We start from the raw sequence: 20,835 nt of genomic DNA on the forward strand, positions 1-20,835 counted from the left end.
CCAACCACACATTGAGACAGCACTTCACAATGCATTCAACAAGGAGATATAAACATAGTCAGAGCAACGTACAGAACTATTCAACCTTCACATTGACAATGTTCATGTGCATCACTGCTTCCTCCTCCACAGTGAATTGCTATTTTGAATTCACTTTTGAACTCACTTTGATATCTGTTGACTCCCACAAATGACTCCCACAATTACCCCATCATCAGGGTGTAATTGTATTTCTAAGGGATGCCCGCTCTGCTCTGCAACCGAGAGGGATAGGTGTTTTTAGGCAGTGAAGTGTGGGATTAGTTAGCTCTACATACACCATTCTACGCCTGGCTAGCATAATAATGCTCCTATTTTGAGCCAAAGAAGGAATTCCCTGCCACTTCATTGGGCAGAGAGAAGTTACCCACACACACCTCTGCGCGCGCGCGCACGCACACACACACACACACGCGCGCACACCCACACACACACCCACACACACACACGCCCAACTGTGGATGAGAGGATATGGAGGTCTAACTCAATGAGAAGTTCAGAGACATGGAACATTATAATTCACCTCACTTAACACTCTATTAGAGGGAAATGCATGAGCAGATTTTTACAATGCAACAAGTGCATGTCACGTATCTATGACACATCAGTTAAGCCTAGGTTATATTTGAGCACCCAGTATATTCACATGAGTCATACTCTCTTCTCTCAATTGATTAAGCTGGAAGTTAGAACAAAGCTTTTAAAAAGCCTTTTTTTGATCAGTAGTGCAGTTTTGTGACTCCTTGGAACTCCTCGGAACTCCTCTCACAAGAGACTCAAAACTCCATCATGATCACATTATCATTTCTATCTCTGTGACCTGTTATTACCGTCTTATATACATGTCATAACATACATAGGGCTATACACATGTTATTATTGCACCATAATAAAGCACTCGCTTACTTTTAGTCAACTAAAATGTTGACTAAATCCTCTTCACTACTATGTGAAAATTATGATAGCTATACTCATCCATACACTTGCATATTGACTCAATTCAAACAATGGATACATTGTTTATAAACTTTTGACTGGCCTATAGTAACATCATAGCTGAACAGAGAAGACATTTCACACTTGGCTGAGTTTAAACAATGTGAGCATCATACAAATCTAAGTATCATTCTTACACTTGCAATTCAGTCCACACGTGTCTAAAATGACACCCAAAGTGAGTGCAAAATACATCAGATGAATGCCATAGTAATTTTATTGGTTATCTTCCGCAAGTTCTCAGCGACCGTGTGTGGCAGAATTTTTTTAGTTTTAGGCTCCAGCGAGGATCGAAATCGCGACCCCTGGTTTACAAGACCAGTGCTCTGCCACTGAGCTATAGAGCCGGTTTCAGCACATAGAAACTACATTGGTAGTGTTTTCTGATCTTTTGAACGACCAATATCAAATCGTAAATTTAACGACATGAAGATCACTGACGTCATGATTTGACCTCGTTTTAATCTGACTTCCCAGTTGTCATGAAAACACCAAGAGTCCACACAGCGAGAGCCTATAAGGAAACGCCTTTTCAAAGATATTTATAACTAACCCCCTTGTCTGTGGCATGGTGCCCAAATTGAAATAACTTGTAGTATTGGGCACCATCTGGATGTCACCGTGACATGCCAATTAGCTAGCGTTAGCCATTATTATTATACCTCAGTGAGATGTAGGCTAGCACATATCGATGGCTATAGCTAACGTGGGCAATTTGTTCCATCCCACTTGATTTTATTTCGAGTAGGATAGCAGCCTACACGACAAATAACTTGTAATATTGGTAGTAACCATCTGTATGTAGACTGTCAGCATACAGTCTACTGCTCAATGGGAAGAGTTTGCGCTGCAAGCCGGTGTTGTGCCGAAAGTCTCCCCCCGACAGAACCCCCCCACCCTTCGCGTGAACGCGCACACACTCAATTCTTTAAATGTCCTTCGCTCCCGCTTGCCGCTGGGAAGCAAGTAGCTAGCTATATAGTGTAGCCAATATCAAGCTAGGGTGACAGCTAAAGCACATTTATTGTATTGATTTACCGAAAATTTACAATTACGGCATTAACGTCTACATTTTTGTACAAAAATAAATAATAATAATGCAACCAATTATTCTGAATAGTCCCAAGTCCCAACTTTGGCGGACAAGTTTCACATTCTCGCTGAAGTTTCTTGACACAAGCATACACTCGCTAGCTGGGAAGGGCAGTAGGACGACTGAGCCGAATCCGTTCGTCTCGACTCGCTTCGTGACATACTCTATCATTTAGGGCACCAGGCGTGTCCGTATAACCTTTCCCGTCTACCTGGTCCTATACCTCAGTGGTCAACCCCGCATTTGTCTCATGTCAGATAGGGTTTTGTCTAAATGGATACAGGGTTTCGTTGCAGTTTTAGCGAATACGATTACAGTTCGGAAAGGGGCTAGGGTTAGCTAAATTGCACAGAAAAAATATATACTTTTGACGTCAATTTGACAAAAGCTGTATCTAGACATCAGATAGCGCGAAGGAAAAGATTATGGATACCAGACAAGACACATGTCTCTCCGCCCTAACAATGTAAGTCTTTGTCCATAATGAGGCTCGTCTATCCTTTTTTTGAATTGGTGGATACATCTCATTGTTGTAATCTTTTTTTAAATATTGTATGAGGGTTGTTTGCCTGTATTCAATGATACACTATGCTACTAGCTTCATGCCAAGAATATGCATATGTGACTTTCCTGGTCATAGTGAGTCAACACAGGAAGGAGTAATGGATGGATAGTTAATTTATTTCCAAAGATGCAATCGTGGGACACACACAGTATGGATGGATGATGAGTTGTCGACGGGATATAAATAGCACTCCCACAGCAATTCTCCATAAATCTGCTGTATAATATACTAACAAAATAACAATTGAAATGTCTATCAAAGTCATTGTGATCGTATAGTGGCTTTAACCATTTCTAATAATTCCTAATTTACTATAATACAAATATTTTGTTTCCATGTGTCTCATATTCACAACATCAGAATAAACTATCATCCATTTTAGTATTCAAAATATATCAAATGACCCTGAAAGATTACTCACGTTACACTCTTGGGGCGAAGAAATATATTACACATAGAATGTACCGCATATTTTCCTAAACTAACAAAACCAGGATAATATGCTGCTAGCTGGTGCTCATGAATTTATAAAACATATACTTTATACATTTGTCATAAATTACCTGCAGTATGGATGAATGATGAGTAGTGACGGGATATAAATAGCACTCCTTAAGAAGATGTATTTTCGAGTTAGCTACCAACTTCAGAGGGAAATTTAGTTAGCCGTAAAACCCATATGGCAAACTGAGATTTGGCAAATAACATATAGTGGTTTATTTGACACCAAACCAACAACAGTAATTACTAATAGCATAAATTGATAATGTACGATGTAAAAGGTGGATTTTATGATGTAATGTCAACTTTATACATTTCTATCCCGGGACCATTCAATTTTCAACTCACACACAGCAATTCTCTATAAATCTGCTGTGGATTACCCAGAATCCCATACCTTTATCACTGAGTGTATTAGACAATGTAAACACACTAATCCACCACGTGGTGGCATAATATCCATTTTATGCAGAAATGTAACAATTTATTTACACCGTTACACATAGCCATCTCGAGATAACAACGATATAAACGTTTTTATTTTTCAAAGTTAATGGGATGTCAAGTGTCCTACTTATATCAGCACTGTTGATATCACAAGTTTACTGGAGAACTGAGACGAAGTAGAGACTCTGGACAGGGTGGATGAGGTTTAAATAAAAGCAATTTATTCAGAGGTAAAGATATCTGAAATAGCGTGCACGGACCCTTTCATCAAGCTCAAATGGAACTATCCGAAAGAAGCCCAGATAACAGAGTGCATAGACATTTTATACAAAGATAGAAAGTAGGTTGAGTCTGGAAGTTCTTGTCCTCTGGTTGGTTCTGGACAGGTTGTTGTCTTCTCAGATTGGTCCTGATGAGCTGGGCGTCATCCTTCTGAGTCTTATAGCAAAAGTTCTTTGTTATCAAATGTTCAGCTAAGCAGGAGATTTTGTGTGTGCGTAGTCAGCCCTCTGTCCTTGGTTATGTGTGTGTGTCTCATTATTTCGTGAAATGCGGACCCAAGCACTCTTTTGATCAAAGCCTTTCCTTATCAGTGTTTATGAAAGGTTTACGTCAGCCCTCTGTCCTTGGGTGTGTGTGTGTCTGTCTCTGTATCTGTTTATAAGTGTGTGAGAAACCCTGCTTAGAAAGAAGTTAGTTATAACAATGTAATAGCAATATGCTTGTGTTATTTTAAATGGTATTTATTACAAATCCCCCTCTTCACGTCTCATAAGAGACGTGACAAAAGCTAGGACAAAAGCTATAAATGGCAAAATTAGAGTAAACTTTATCAGAAGATAAAGTTTTGATTCCCTCTCTTCACGTCTCACAAGAGACGTGACATAAACTTTAAGCGAATCCGGGCACAAGAAGGGAAACTTTTTCCAGAAGAAAAAGTTTTGATTCCCTCTCTTCACGTCTCCTAAGAGACGTGACATAAACATGGGATCAAGCAGGAGTAGTATATGCAGAAACTTTCTTGAAGAGAAAGTTTCATATGCCCTCTCTTCACATCTCCTAAGAGACGTGACATAAACTAGGTAAGAGTAAGAAAAGCAAAAGTAAACAACCAGGGAAACTTTCTCAGAGAGAAAGTTTTAATTCCCTCTCTTCACGTCTCCAAAGAGACGTGACATAAACTATGAATGGCGTTTAATTAGTCATCAGTCCAATAGCCTGGCTCAGCATCCTCCAGGGCAAGCATAGGAAACATCTGTCCCTTCTCTGCCTGGTTGGGATCAATAGCAGTAGTTATGATCCTAGTGGTCAGCGTTCGAATACATGGAATGCAGCAGCATCCACAAAGCACCAGTATCGCAGTGAAGACAGATATAGATACCAGTATGGAGGAAACAAGCATCTTATATTTCCCAAACGCATCCATCCAAGAGTCCCACATAGAGGTGTCAACCCCGGAGTGGTGCTTCATCTTCTCATTAAGTGTACGAAGACCTTCTAAGGCAACAGTAAGACTACCATCAGTTGCTGTGTTATTGGGAATGAAAGTACAACATTGCTCTCCGAACATGGCACAAACACCTCCGCGTTCAGCCAACAACATATCCACCGCGATTCTATTTTGGAATGCCATCAGGGAAGTAGCTTCCAATTGGCCATGGACCGCCTCGAAGCCTTGTTGAGTCCAATTGTCCAGTTTCTGGACATTAAAATTAATGTAATTGATTCGGTCCACATTTTTATTAACTGTACACCACCAGCAAAATGATGATTCAAAACCCGCTGCAACCTGGTCTACGAGTTTATACTTATCTGGCACCCCCCTAGGGACTCCTATGGCGTCAATATAGGTGGGGTCTCCAGGATCCACTCCTGTTGATCTTTTGGACCGGGATAAATCCCCGTCCCTCTCTACACGGGCCATCAGGTCCTTTACTTCCATAGGATACACTGAAACAGGAAGAAGCAGAGAGACAAGAGCACAAAGACCAGTGGCATTCCCTGGCAGGCGGTCATATAGATGATTTCCTCCACACCACCACCAGACATCAGCTCTAGACACAGGTTGGAAAGGGGCATTAGGATTATGGGTGTTATTGCACCATTCATAAGGTAATGCTCCCAGCATTGGAGGGCCAAGGGACATATTTATACAAGTGAAATTAGCCCTGGCAACCCGAGAAGAAAACATCGGGGCCCTTTCTAGTACTTTTAACAATAGGGTAAAACTTGTCCCATACGGAGCAGTTGGCAGTTGGGTTGTCATGTTTCATAACAGGAAGAAGACATACGTCAGGTAGGGTAGCCGGTACAATGCGTAGGAGTGGACGGGCTCCCATACATACCACACAGCTCTGGTGGGTGGCCTTTCCAGCCTCCTCAGTCACCAATAAGGATGAGCAAGGACCAAAAGGAGACCACTCCAAGAACTACCCCTGGACACATTAGTAACCAAAAAACAAGAGTATGTTAAACCCTCAGGTCCATCCCTCTATACAACCTGTATCAGGTGGGCTCGTCGCCACCCGGGAACTTCAAACCTTCACAACAGGGAGGACAAACATCACTTTTTATTCATTCGACAACATCAACTACAGCGAACCAAGGGTCCTCCTCTGTCAGGCCCACTCTCCTGCGAAAGCTTGATTCCGTATCAGCCTCTCCTACTGGAGCATCAAGCAGCGGCATCATACCAGAGGCCCTTGCCACATCTGTAACAGACTTCTTCAAACAAGGTATGATACAGGCAGCACAGAAATGAAAAACAACAACTAGTGTCAGAAATTCAGTAATCATCATTGCAGTGTACTTACCAAACCAACCACCCAGCCAAGGGACCAGTCCACTCTCCTCCACACCTGCAAGACCCTTCATCTCCACTGATAACCTTGCCAACCCACTCAGAGCTTTTGAAATGCTCCCATCCGAACTAGTATTGTTAGGGACAAACTTGCAACACTGTTCTCCAAACATTTTACATACGCCTCCCTGGATGGCCAGAATCATGTCCAGTGCTAGTCTATTTTGTCTACTGGTTTGAGAGGTAGCATCCAATTGTTCAGCCATTCCCGTAAGTGCTGTGTGGGTGTATTTAACAAATCATTATTAATTATAGTAGATATAATTGATCCAGGCATTATGCTTAGCATCAACAATAGCTGGGCCAATGATGGGCATCAGATGCCACAGGCCATCATTCCTGTTTAATGTCTGGAATTCGTGGGGGACCCCTATTGGAACCCCCAACAGGTTGGTGTGAATGTTATCTGTTCCCTCGGACCAAGGAGCGTCACGTTTCTGCCGTCTCCTGGGTTGGTCCCAAGCCTCTGTCATGTGCAGCTCCCAAAAGTTGGTTAGTTGTAACCTCAATAATAGGCAATGGTGTTTATCAGACTGGCCAAAACACATGTTCCCTGACAATCTCCTTTCCAAATGGGGTCAACCGCCTGGCAGGTCCACACATCCACCATACATCAGCAACACCTCTAGTTAATAGTGACATTTGTGATGCAGGCAGCAGTAGGGAACCTCCCATAGTCTATACCTCTACCTGTACCAGTGTTACAGCTGTAATATCCCTCATATGCCTTAACCCCCCATGGTGTCTTCTGGGGACGGACTTCTGGGAACACAAGACTCAGAGTTTTACACAGGGTTGAATTTGGCTTAAACTTTCCAATATGCACATCCAACCTTCCTCCTTACTTAGGGCAAATGGGCGAGCAGCCAGAATAGGTCTGGCATGTCCACATACGACACAGTCCTTTCTATTAAGTGTTTTATAGGCCAACCACATATTCTCCCTTCCCTCATAACCAGAATCAGTCCCCAATTGGTCACTATCTGAGATGTCTTTTACATTTATTACCTATACCAGATTGTAGAGTTTAGGTTATGGCGTGGGACTTGGTCTTGAAGTGGTGGAGGAGGCCGGCTGAACCTGGTCTGTTGGAACTGGTGGTGGTTCTGGCAGTACTGTGATGGTAACATCCCCATCGTATCCTAAACAGACAACTCAGGACCACATACAGTCCTGTAAAGCCCCATCCTCTCCCAGAGAACACATCATCAGCCAGAGACCAAGCAACACTTTCACTTCTATGAACAAACACAGTGAGGAAAGGTCGGGGGCAGGGAATTCTTCATTAAGGAGTTGATCCCCGAACTCTATTAGCAACGGTTCTTCTCCTTAACTCTGTGATCATTCGGCAGTGTCAGTGTGTCTCACCCTCCAAGTGCGATATGCCCCCAGGTCGGGTGAATCACCTTCTCCTTTAATTCACCTGCAATGCATAAAATCTTGGACATACAGGTTTGTTTAACAAACAGTTCCTCATTTGTTCTATCTGATTATATATTTAACTTCTATGCCTATTTTTTAGCTAGAATTTTTTTAATTTTAAATTAGTTTATTATTCAATAGGCCCCATCCTATCCTAGACCACAATGTACCCCTCCCCCGTTTGATACCTGGCCCTGGCCAGGTAACAACCTTACCTACTCCAAATAATGACTTACACCAATTTACCTCAAAACCAGTATACCAAATGACCACAAATGCATTATTTACATGGCCCTCCCCCGAAGCTGATCAGACTTCAAGAGACAGCCATGATGCAGGTCAAAGGTTACAACACCCCCTTATATTCGTGTTCCATACCATGTCTAGACCTATTAAAGAACCCCTTATCTTTAAAAAGAATTATGATAATACCCTCAAATCATTCGTTTTAAATTTCCTCTATGTTTCATGTAACTGTCTGCCTTCTCCCAATTCCATGAACCTCCACAAGTTGACCAATGGCGCCCTCTAGTGACTTTTCATGTAACTCATTCAGTCCTTCTCCAAATTTTCTCCCCAAAATACTTTATACCCTGCCATTGGACCTTGTGAATCTGTTTGGAGAGAGCTGCAGAAAGTTCCGTCAGTTTTCTCACATAGTCAGACATTGCAATTTGTTGTACATCAAGAGCGGGCATATGACCTCCCTCTCTTGGTGGACCAAACATCACCCTCCCTGTCTGATCGCATGAGGAGACAGATGAGTCCCTGCCCCTGGAGAGGCTCTCATGGCCATCAGCGCCAGGGGAAAAGCCTCTACCCACGACAGTTTGGACTCAGCACATACCTTGGCTATCTTAGCCTTCAAAATCTGATTGGCCCTCCCACGAGGTCTTGAGATTGGGGCCTGTACATTTATATTGTTCCTTACCCCCTGCCCTGTCCTGTATTTTTTTTTTTTTGTTCTAGGTATTCATTGAACTTTAGTTTTGGGCCATTAGCGGCTGCCATGGTAAATTTCAGGATCAGGTTTGACTATCTTAGTGCACTTAGCCCGTCACTGGCCGAGGCCAGCAATGTATTCTCGGTGCTGACACCGACTTATCTCTGGTGCCCCACACTCGTACACAAAGAATTATTTACAGCAGTTATTACTGTTAATCAGTTTTTCGAGTTGTTATATATTTTCCCAGAAGGTATCAGAATCGCCCTTCGGGAACAATATATCTACGAACTCAAGCGCTGCTAAAATAATTATCAATTCAATTATAGGAATTATTTTGCAAAAGTTATCAGCGTTTTTCAGTTTTTCAAGTTGTTATATACTTTCCCAGAAGGTATCAGAATCGCCCTTCCGGAACAATATATCTACGAACTCAAGCGCTGCTAAAATAATTATCAATTCAATTTTAGGAATTATGGAAATACCAACATCACAATAGAGGAAAAATACAAGTCAGTTTTCAGCTCGGCGGCTGCACCACGGGCCAAAAGAAAACTCAGCTGTCCTCCCAAAAGTTATCAACTAGTGAGTCTCGTGAAAAGGCCAATCTTACACAACATTTCAAATTAACATTTCCACATTTAGTTTTATTACATAACAACATTAATACATTGATCGCAGGTTAAGTTCTTCACAGTGCATCTAGTTAAGTGCCAAGTCAACCATTTGCCCGACTATCTGAACTTGTATTTTTGTTTTATTTTGTTGATTCCCCCTAGGTAACTTCCAAGTGTTTTAACCAATCAAATGTTGTTAAGTCTGGGGAACCTTTTCTAGACTTGGATTCTCACGGAATTCTCACTCAACCCGACTGTCTGAATCTTTTTATCAAGTCAGTTACAATTATAACACAATACATTGGATTCTCACGGCTTCTACCCGACTATGTGGATTTATCACAACACCCATTTACTTAGATTCTCACGGCTTCTACCCGACTATATGAATCTGAGTCTCACGGCTTCTACCCGACTATGTGACTCTCTATATCTCAGATATCTTTACATGTTTACTTTTACATTTACAATAGACATTTATCATAAATTTAACGGAAATTCATACTCACACTCAGTCACTGATCTTAAATTTGGTTATCTCTATAATACAATATGCAGATTTTTGATTTAACAGGCTCTGCTTACCTTTTGTTTAGTCGACTTTTAGATCAGATTCCTGAGGTGAGATGAATCCCCGGCAGCTCCTTTTCAGGTCACCCGTCTCTCTGATCCGTCTCTCACTTAGTTTTAATTCCCCCTCTAATTAAAACTCAGAATTACATAGTTATACCTGTCACAAGAATTTAAAACATGGCCAAGAGGATTAAGTCCTCACCACATTAAAGCTCAGGCTTGGACTTAGGTACCGAGCGGCGACCAGTTAAAAAATAGTTATTAACCTGACCCGGATTTGCCAATTCAGCACGAGCTCCCGAATGATCAAGCTCAGTTTAATTCCGATGCTACCTAGAAGGGTGTCCGAGGCGTGTAAGAGGTTGCCAACAACTTACATCTTCAACTTACACTAACTTCTAGTCCCGGACACTGATACAAACTTGAACAGACACTTCAACCGTGCAGGATCCTTCTAGTTCTAGCAACTAGGCCCGCTTCTACGGTGGTCAATCATTTCTCATTTCTCATTACTCATTTCATCTCTTTTCATTCTTAGACTATATGACAAATATCTTTACATCAATGCCTTAGTATGCAACTTATATAATAAATTTAACGGAAATTCATACTCACACTCAGTCACTGATCTTAAATTTGGTTATCTCTATAATACAATATGCAGATTTTTGATTTAACAGGCTCTGCTTACCTTTTGTTTAGTCGACTTTTAGATCAGATTCCTGAGGTGAGATGAATCCCCGGCAGCTCCTTTTCAGGTCACCCGTCTCTCTGATCCGTCTCTCACTTGTCTCTTTTCTCTATCAACTTTTTATGGACCGAATTCAGAGAAGAAAACCATCCTCTGCTACCAATTTGTTGATATCACAAGTTTACTGGAGAACTGAGACGAAGTAGAGACTCTGGACAGGGTGGATGAGGTTTAAATAAAAGCAATTTATTCAGAGGTAAAGATATCTGAAATAGCGTGCACGGACCCTTTCATCAAGCTCAAATGGAACTATCCGAAAGAAGCCCAGATAACAGAGTGCATAGACATTTTATACAAAGATAGAAAGTAGGTTGAGTCTGGAAGTTCTTGTCCTCTGGTTGGTTCTGGACAGGTTGTTGTCTTCTCAGATTGGTCCTGATGAGCTGGGCGTCATCCTTCTGAGTCTTATAGCAAAAGTTCTTTGTTATCAAATGTTCAGCTAAGCAGGAGATTTTGTGTGTGCGTAGTCAGCCCTCTGTCCTTGGTTATGTGTGTGTGTCTCATTATTTCGTGAAATGCGGACCCAAGCACTCTTTTGATCAAAGCCTTTCCTTATCAGTGTTTATGAAAGGTTTACGTCAGCCCTCTGTCCTTGGGTGTGTGTGTGTCTGTCTCTGTATCTGTTTATAAGTGTGTGAGAAACCCTGCTTAGAAAGAAGTTAGTTATAACAATGTAATAGCAATATGCTTGTGTTATTTTAAATGGTATTTATTACAGCACACACATAAAAATTTATGATTTACGAAACTTCTATTCGATCAAGTAAACCTCACATAGCAAATAAGCCATACATTTGACACTCATTTGCCTCGACACAAAAACTTGCTTGGTGGGCGAAACAACGAAAAAACACCACCTGCTGGAGCAATACAGATTTTCCGCCCATCTGACAGAAGACATTGGGCGCGTTTGAGTGGCAAGGCGAAAGCAACAGACTGTAGACGAAAGCCGGGACACTCGGTTTTCCAACAGCAAGGCTCAGATCAACGGAATTACGGAATTACCTGGAAGGCCCAAACTGTACAGCAAATGCTCTCGTAAACAAACAGAAAACACCATCCAATCTGGAAGTGAGTGAGTAATGTTTAGTCTGAAGCCATATTTTATATTCAAAAGCCAAGAAGAAAAATACATTACAATGATATATTTTACATTATGAGGACTGAATGCTGAGTTGGACTAACAAGCTTGCTAGGAAAAGGAGATACAACTTCAATTAGCACTGACGTGTCAAGTGAGAGGAGTCAGAGCCCTTAACCCAACAATTGCAGGAGAATCAAACAGGCTACTTATGGAAAATCAAGAGACACTTTTTGCTGACTGTTATAAAAATGGGAACATAAGCAACTTAATCTTCCACACAGACCATCCCCTGGCATGGCACAGTGCTATATTAACACACTACCCCTCTGTTATTGGTCCAGGCAACCCCAAACAGTTTCAGCTGGACTTTCGCCTAATCAAAGAATTAGCCCAGCAGGAGAAGCTCTCCCTTGAGAAAGATACCCCCACCCCGAGCAGGTCAGACCAGACATCTTCATTATATAACCCCACAGGCGAGCAACCCCAAGCGGAAAGTCAACCTCCCAGCACAGAGTACTACTCCCTCATTGAAATGAAGGATGAATTCACCCAGCTGGAGGTAAGACAGGTGGAGCTGGAACAGCAGGTGATTAAACTTCACTCAGCACAGACCCAGACAACAGTCCAGCACAACAACATGCCCTTTAACTAAAGCTGGAGGTGGAGAGAGACATATCTGTACTCTGGACTGTAGTGAGACAACATCTACAGGAGAAAGAGCAGGAGCAGGAGAAGAACAGAGCACTAGAGGAGAGGATCAGACTGGAGGAGAGGGTGAGGGGGATGGCGTGTGACAGAGAACAACCTACTAGAGAGGTGGCAACCCCCACAGAGAAGCCAGCAGAACAGCCCACCTCAGCTCCAGACAAAAGTCTAGACACCATGGCAGAACAGTCCACTCCTGACCATAGCATCAAAATCACAACGGAAAGGACAAATTAAGAACCCCAAGCCCAGGGGATGTCACCCCCTCTGAGCACCCCCCCCTGATATCCCTCCTGACATCCCCCACACCCACTGAGGACATACACAAGACACAGATTGTACTCCTCATGGACTCAAACGGGAAATATATACAAGAAAAAAAACTTTTTCCCAAACACAGTGTCTAAACTCTGGTGTCCAAACACCCAGCGCGACCTAGACCTTCTGTCTGAGGACCAACTAGGGTCACCTAGCCACATAATAATACACACAGGCACAAACAACCTGAGAACACAGCAGGAAAGGGTGGCCACAGCACTCAAGGGAGTGATTGAAAAAGCTTCTTCTACTTTCCCCAACGCACAAGTGGTTATCTCCACCCTGCTACTACGAAAATACTTCCACCCTGCTACCATACAGCGGGTAAACCCAAGTATTTCCCGTGACTGTGCCTCAAAACCAAATGTTTTCCTGGCCCACCACTCCACCCTGGACTTTACGACCAGGTCCACCTATACCAGGCAGCAGTGCCCATCTTCGCCCGGACCCTAAAAGAAATCGCTCTCAAACGCAGCCCCAACACTTCACACAGGAGCAACAGATCATTAGACACCCTGCCCAGACCAGCGAGACACTCTCCCAGACTTGCGGGACCCTCCCCTGGACCTACACATAGAGGACCCAACCAATCAACACCCCCCCAAGTCAACCATGCCCACACCCCATTTAGGCCCCCTCAGATCAGACCTATGCCCCTCCTGCCCACCCCATGTCCCCCACTCCCGCAAATAGGGCCTCAATATGGAAGTCACACATACGCCCAGGCCGTGAGCGGGCAAACAGGCCCAACCCCCACTCTTACACTAGCCCAAGCCAATGGAATGTACCAGATGCTCAGCAGGCTCTGCTCACACTTACTTGCCTGAGGCCAAACCACACAACCAACAACATTGGACACTTTATGGAACACAAAGCCTTCATCTATCTCATCCTGGAATATCCAAGGCCTGAGGTCATCTGCCTTTGGCCTAAAGAGCAGGAACCTGGACTTCATCAAAGAAATCGGAAATACAGACATTGTCATCCTACAAGAAACATGGTACAGAGGAGACGGACCCACTGGTTGCCCTCTAGATTACAGAGAGCTGGTAGTCCCATCCACAAAACTACCAGGTGTGAAACATGGAAGGGACTCGGGGTATACTAATTTGGTATAGACCAGATCTAACTCACTCTATTAAATTCATCAAAACAAGAACATTTTACATTTGACTAGAAATTCAAAAGGAAATGATCTTAACAGAGAAAAATGTCTTCCTGTGTGATACATATATCCCCCCCCACTAGAATCCACATACTTCAATGAAGACAGCTTTAATGAAGACAGGAATATCAATCATTTCCAGGCCCAGGGACATGTACTAGTCTGTGGCGACCTAAATGCCAGAACTGGACAAAAACCTGACACCCTCAGCACACAGGGGGACAAACACCTGCCTGGAGGTGACAGCATTCCCTCCCCCATATGCCCCCCTAGGCACAACTATGACAACATAACCAACAAAATGGGTCACAACTCCTGCAGCTCTGTCGCACGCTGGGTATGTACATAGTCATTGGTAGGCTTCGAGGGGACTCCTATGGTAGGTACACCTATAGCTCATCTATTGACTGTAGACTACTTTATCATTGACCTCAACCCAGAGTCTCTCAGAGAGGTCGCAGTCAGCCCACTGACACCACTATCAGATCACAGTAAAATCACAGTCTACTTGTAACAGAACTCAATCATGAGGCATCAAAGCCAAAGGAACTGAGTAATATTAAGAAATGCTATAGATGGAAGGAATGTAGTATGGAAACCTACCAAAACACAATTAGGCAACAACAAATTCAATCCCTTTTAGACAACTTCCTGGACAAAAGGTTCCACTGTAATAGTGAAGGTGTAAACTTGGCAGTAGAAAATCTTAACAGTATATTTGACCTCTCAGCTTCCCTATCAAATCTAAAAATTTCTAACAGAAAACCAAAGACAATGAACAACAATGACAATTGGTTTGATGAAGAATACAAAAACCTAAGAAAGAAATTGAGAAACCTGTTCAACCAAAAATATAGAGACCCAGAAAACCTGAGTCTATGCCTTCACTATGGTGAGTCACTAAAACAAAACAGAAATACACTACGGAAAAAGAAGGAACTGCACGTCAGAAATCAGCTCAATGTAATTGAATAATCCATAGACTCTAACCACTTCTGGGAAAATTGGAAAGCACTAAACAAACAACATGAAGAATTATCTATCCAAAATGGAGATGTTTGGGTAAACCACTTCTCCAATCTTTTTGGGTCTATAACAAAGAACAAACAGCAAAAACATATACATTATCAAATACAAATCTGAGAATCAACTATTAAAGACTACCAGAACCCACTAGATTCTCCAATTACCATGAATGAACTACAGGACAAATAAAAACCCTCCAACCCCAAAAGGCCTGTGGTGTTGATGCTATCCTCAATGAAATGATCAAATATACAGACAACAAATTCCAATTGGCTATACTAAAACTCTCTCTAAAACTCTCTCTTAACATCATCCTTAGATCTGGCATCTTAACACAATATTTGGAACTACAAAAGTGGAGACAAATTTGACCCCAATAACTACCGTGGGATATGCGTCAACATATAGAGCACACAAAAAACGATACATACCTCGGCCTAAACATCAGCGCCACAGGTAACTTCCACAAAGCTGTGAACGATCTGAGAGACAAGGCAAGAAGGCATTCTATGCCATCAGAAAGAACAGAAAATTCAACATACCAATTATGATCTGGCAAAAAATACTTGAATCAGTTATAGAACCCAATGCCCTTTATAGTTTTAAGGTCTGGGGACCGCTCACCAACCAAGAATTCACAAAATGTGACAAACACCAAATTGAGACTCTGCATGCAGAATTCTGCAAAAATATCTTCTGTGTACAACATAAAACACCAAATAATGTATGCAGAGCAGAATTAGGCCCATACCGGCTAATGATCAAAATCCAGAAAAGAGCCGTTAAATTCTACAACCACCTAAAAGGAAGCAATTCCCAAACCTTCCAAAACAAAGCCATCACCTACAGAGAGATGAACCTGGAGAAGAGCCCCCTAAGCAAGCTGGTCCTGGGGCTTTGTTCACAAACAGACCCCACAGAGCCCCAGGACAGCAACACAATTAGATCCAACCAAATCATGAGAAAACAAAAATATAATTACTTGACACATTGGAAAGAATTAACAAAAAAACAGAGCATACTAGAATGCCATTTTGCCCTAAACAGAGAGTACACAGTGGCAGAATACCTGACCACTGTGACTGACCCAAACTTAAGGAAAGCTTTGACTATGTACAGACTCAGTGAGCATAGCCTTGCTATTGAGAAAGGCCGCCGTAGGCAGACATGGCTCTCAAGAGAAGACAGGCTATGTGCACACTGCCCACAAAATGAGGTGGAAACTGAGCTGCACTTCCTAACCTCGTGCCAAATGTATGACCATATTAGAGACACATATTTCCTTCAGATTACAAAGATTCACAAAGAATTTCAAAACAAACCCGATTTTGATAAACTCCCATTTCACCCAGTAGAAATACCACAGTGTGCCATCACAGCAGCAAGATTTGTGACCTGTTGCCACAAGAAAAGGGCAACCAGTGAAGAACAAACACCATTGTAAATACAACTCATATTTATGTTTATTTATTTTCCCTTTTGTACTTTAACCATTTGCACATCGTTACAACACTGTATACAGTATATCCATAATATGACATTTGTAATGTCTTTATTCTTTTGGAACTTCTGTGAGTGTAATGTTTACTGTTAATTTTTATTGTTTATTTCACTTTTGTATATTATCTACTTCACTTGCTTTGGCAATGTTAACATATGTTTCCCATGCCAATAAAGCCCCTTGAATTGAATTGACTCAAATATCACATTCATATCCACCAGTGGAGGCTGCTGAGGGGAGGACGGCTCATAATAACGGCCGTAATGGAGGGAATTGAATGGTATTAAACATGTACCGGTATTTGATACCATTCCATTCACTCCATTCCAGCCATTATTGTGAGCCGTCCTCCCCTCAGCAGCCTCCAGTGATATCCGCTGTATACATGAATCGGAACAAAGTTGGTTACTGTTTCAGTCATGTCTTTGGTCATGTTCGCGTGGTCAAGTGAGTATTTCTGTCTGTAATAAAGCCCTTTTGTGCCCAGTCATGTGAAATCCATAGATTAGGGCTTAATGAATTTATTTCAATTGACTGATTTCCTTCTATGAACTGTAACTCAGTAAAATCTTTGAAATTGCTGAAAATGTTGAGTTTATATTTTTGTTCAGTTTTGTTTTTGTCCTCATTGTCAAACGTCATAAAGACCTTCAACTTCAAAACTCCTTTGCTTGTTATACATTCATGTAACTAAGAAATGATCTGGAAATAAATTGAAAATGATTTATTGTTTTATGGTTTTGTTGAATAATTATGACTGGTTAGAGATATCTGAAGTATTACGGTAGTGGCGAAGGATATCATTGCTACTTAACGCAGATCCAAGTTCTGTTTTGAGATCCTCTAGCATAGGGTAGACCTGTATGTTTCTGATTGGAACTGTGACAACGGGCAGCCTCTCCCTGCTTGGCTCGATGGGATATGTTGTGATTTTGCCAAAACAGCCAGATATGTACACAGTCTTGTATCCCTTACCATTTTTTTAACTGACTATCATATTTGTTGATTAAATCTGACTTTATTAATATAACATGGAGCTCCTCCTCACCACTCTATTGATCCTATCTCCATTTCAAAGTAGTCAATTTTCTTTTTCTTTTGTGTTTGAAAAAAAACGTAAAGCTAATATTGGTGGTTTACCACCACATGCAGTGCTGGAGTCCTGATATTTTTTCATTGTAGCCACTAGATGGCGGTGATATAGCTTAAAGCCATTTACTTAACATAGGCAACGTAATTTGAAGAAAAAGACAATGCTCTGGTTATTGGTTGATTGCTCCCAACCCATTGGAATCCTCACCCAGTTGACCTGGCTGACGACACCTTTAGTCACCACATAAAAAAAAGAAACGTCCCTTTTTCAGGACCCTGTCTTTCAAAGATAATTTGTAAAAATCCAAATAACTTCACAGATCTTCATTGTAAAGGGTTTAAACACTGTTTCCCATGCTTGTTCAATGAACCATAAACAATTAATGAACATTAAGACACTAACAGCTTACAGACAGTAGGCAATTAAGGACACAGTTATGAAAACTTAGGACACTAAAGAGGCCTTTCTACTGACTTAGAAAAACACCAAAAGAAAGATGCCCAGGATCCCTGCTCATCTGCGTGAATGTGCCTTAGGCATGCTGCAAGGAGGCATGAGGACTGCAGATGTGGCCAGGGTAATAAATTGCAATGTCCGTACTGTGAGACGCCTAAGACAACGCTACAGGGATACAGGACGGACAGCTGATTGTCTTCGCAGTGGCAGACCACGTGTAACAGCACCTGCACAGGATCGGTACATCCGAACATCACAACTGCGGGACAGGTACAGGATGGCAACAACAACTGCAAGAGTTACACCAGGAACGCACAATCCCTCCATCAGTGCTCAGACTGTCCGCAATAGGCTGAGAGAGGCTGGACTGAGGGCTTGTAGGCCTGTTGTAAGACAGGTCGTCACCAGACATCACTGGCAACAACGTCGCCTATGGGCACAAACCCACCGTCGCTGGACCAGACAGGACTGGCAAAAGTACTCTTCACTGACGAGTCGCGGTTTTGTCTCACCAGGGGTGATGGTCGGATTTGTGTTTATCGTCGAAGGAATGAGTGTTACACCGAGGCCTGTACTCTGGGGCGGGATCGATTTGGAGGTGGAGGGTCCGTCATGGTCTGGGGCGGTGTATCACAGCATCATCGGACTGAGCTTGTCATTGCAGGCAATCTCAACGCTGTGCGTTACAGGGAAGACATCCTCCTCCCTCATGTAGTACCCTTCCTGCAGGCTCATCCTTACATGACACTCCAGCATGACAATGCCACCAGCCATACTGCTCGTTCTGTGCATGATTTCCTGCAAGACAGGAATGTCAGTGTTCTGCCATGGCCAGCAAAGAGCCCGGATCTCAATCCCATTGAGCACGTCTGGGATCGGAGGGTGAAGGCTAGGGCCATTCCCCCCAGAAATGTCCGGGAACTTGCAGGTGCCTTGGTGGAAGAGTGGGGTAACATCTCACAGCAAGAACTGGCAAATTTGGTGCAGTCCATGAGTAGGAGATGCACTGCAGTACTTAATGCAGCTGGTGGCCACACCAGATACTGACTGTTACTTTTGATTTTGACCCCCCCTCCCCGCATTTGTTCAGGGACACATTAATCCCTTTCTGTTAGTCACATGTCTGTGGAACTTGTTCAGTTTATGTCTCAGTTGTTGAATCTTGTTATGTTCATACAAATATTTACACATGTTAAGTTTGCTGAAAATAAATGCAGTTGACAGTGAGAGGACGTTTCTTTTTTTGCTGAGTTTAGTAGGTTAACATTATCACCTCTTCTAAGCATGCTCAATCAATGCAACAGGACACACCCTACCAACAAGCGACATCTGTCAGCCTGTCATCAAAAAGTTTTGGTTCCCTAAAACCTTCAAAGCCATTTTAATAACTTCAAATAAAAGCTGACATTTTGTACTTTTTCCTCATATTCATCATCTGATCTCATATGTAAACTACTGGAGTACAGAGCCAAAACACTGTGATTGCTTCACTGTGAGCACAGTATTGCTTATTTCACTTGAGCAGGGAAACATTTAGTAGAAATACCAAGCTGTAGTTGGAATACCTTAAGATGCATATATTTTCCTGGCGAAAGAAGCTTTTTATTCTCTTTGTATTCTTTTTAATCTTGATGTGTTGTGTGGACTATGAGTAACCATTTTCAACATGGAATTCATCCTGTCTTTTGTAAAGCAGCACATGTGGGATATTTTTAGGTTTTGGAGTTGCACAGTGTGGAATGTTTTGTAATTCAAGCTCTGCATGTTTGCATTTTGTCCACTAGGCTGTGCTGTGGGGTTATATGTAATTGTCTGTGGTAGTAATGAAACACGAGTCACCACGATGATTCTCGGAGAGCCTTGCTTTGTGGGTGCTTTTGAAATTAACGGCACGTGGGTGCAATAGCATTGGCAAAGAACAGAACAGAATATTCCCCTCATCCTCAGGATGCGTTTGCATTCTCCAGGTGGCTAACAGCACCACATGACTTTACATTAATAATGTGTGTGTTATGTGTTGTGTATGCAAGAGATTGAATGTTGAGTGCAATTATGCTCTATGCTACCTTGGACTTCCCTACACTCAGAAAAAAGGTTTATTTGCTGAGGTATAGGGTTCTACCAAGAACTCTTTTGATCTGAAGAAACCTTTTTGGGAGACCAAAGTTCTTTGTCGTTTTTTTATATAAGGCTTGTACATAGAACCTATTTGAATATTCCTTTTTATTGTCATTTCCTTTCTTTTAAATACTGCCTGAGCATTAGTGTTTACCTCAGTGTTTAAACTTTAACAGGAGTTTGAGTAATCTGATAAGTTTAAAAAGATAGGTGTGAGAATGTTTTAAATTTCCCCTATATTGGAAAATATTTGTTCCTGTATCTATCTGGCATTCCCTTAATTAATAATTGTACATTTACCATACTGACATTTGATATCTTTGCTAATATTTATTCATTTCAAATTAGTATTTTCTGTGATATCATTGAGCAGAGAGTACAATAGAAAGGAGTCTGAGGCTGCCTTTAAACAGGCAGACCACAAAAGATATCTGAACTCATGAGGGGCTGCGGTGGCTCTGCTTACCCACACATGCAGTCAGAACCAGCCCTAGCCTTTTGGGGGCCCTAAGCGAAATTGTGTTACGTTCATAAACGGTTTTAGGAAAAACCCTCCTCCGTA

At 42.1% G+C, this 20,835-nt stretch overlaps 1 non-coding gene across 1 annotated transcript; it reads right to left on the reverse strand.

The window, feature by feature from the left end:
* Positions 1–1,310: 1,310 nt before the first annotated feature.
* On the reverse strand, positions 1,311–1,382 carry trnat-ugu. Its single transcript has one exon. It is a non-coding gene; the product is annotated as a tRNA-Thr (tRNA).
* Between the last annotated feature and the right edge of the window lie 19,453 nt (positions 1,383–20,835).

Source organism: Salvelinus namaycush, chromosome 29, assembly GCF_016432855.1.
Source record: "Salvelinus namaycush isolate Seneca chromosome 29, SaNama_1.0, whole genome shotgun sequence".
Classification (NCBI taxonomy): domain Eukaryota; kingdom Metazoa; phylum Chordata; class Actinopteri; order Salmoniformes; family Salmonidae; genus Salvelinus; species Salvelinus namaycush.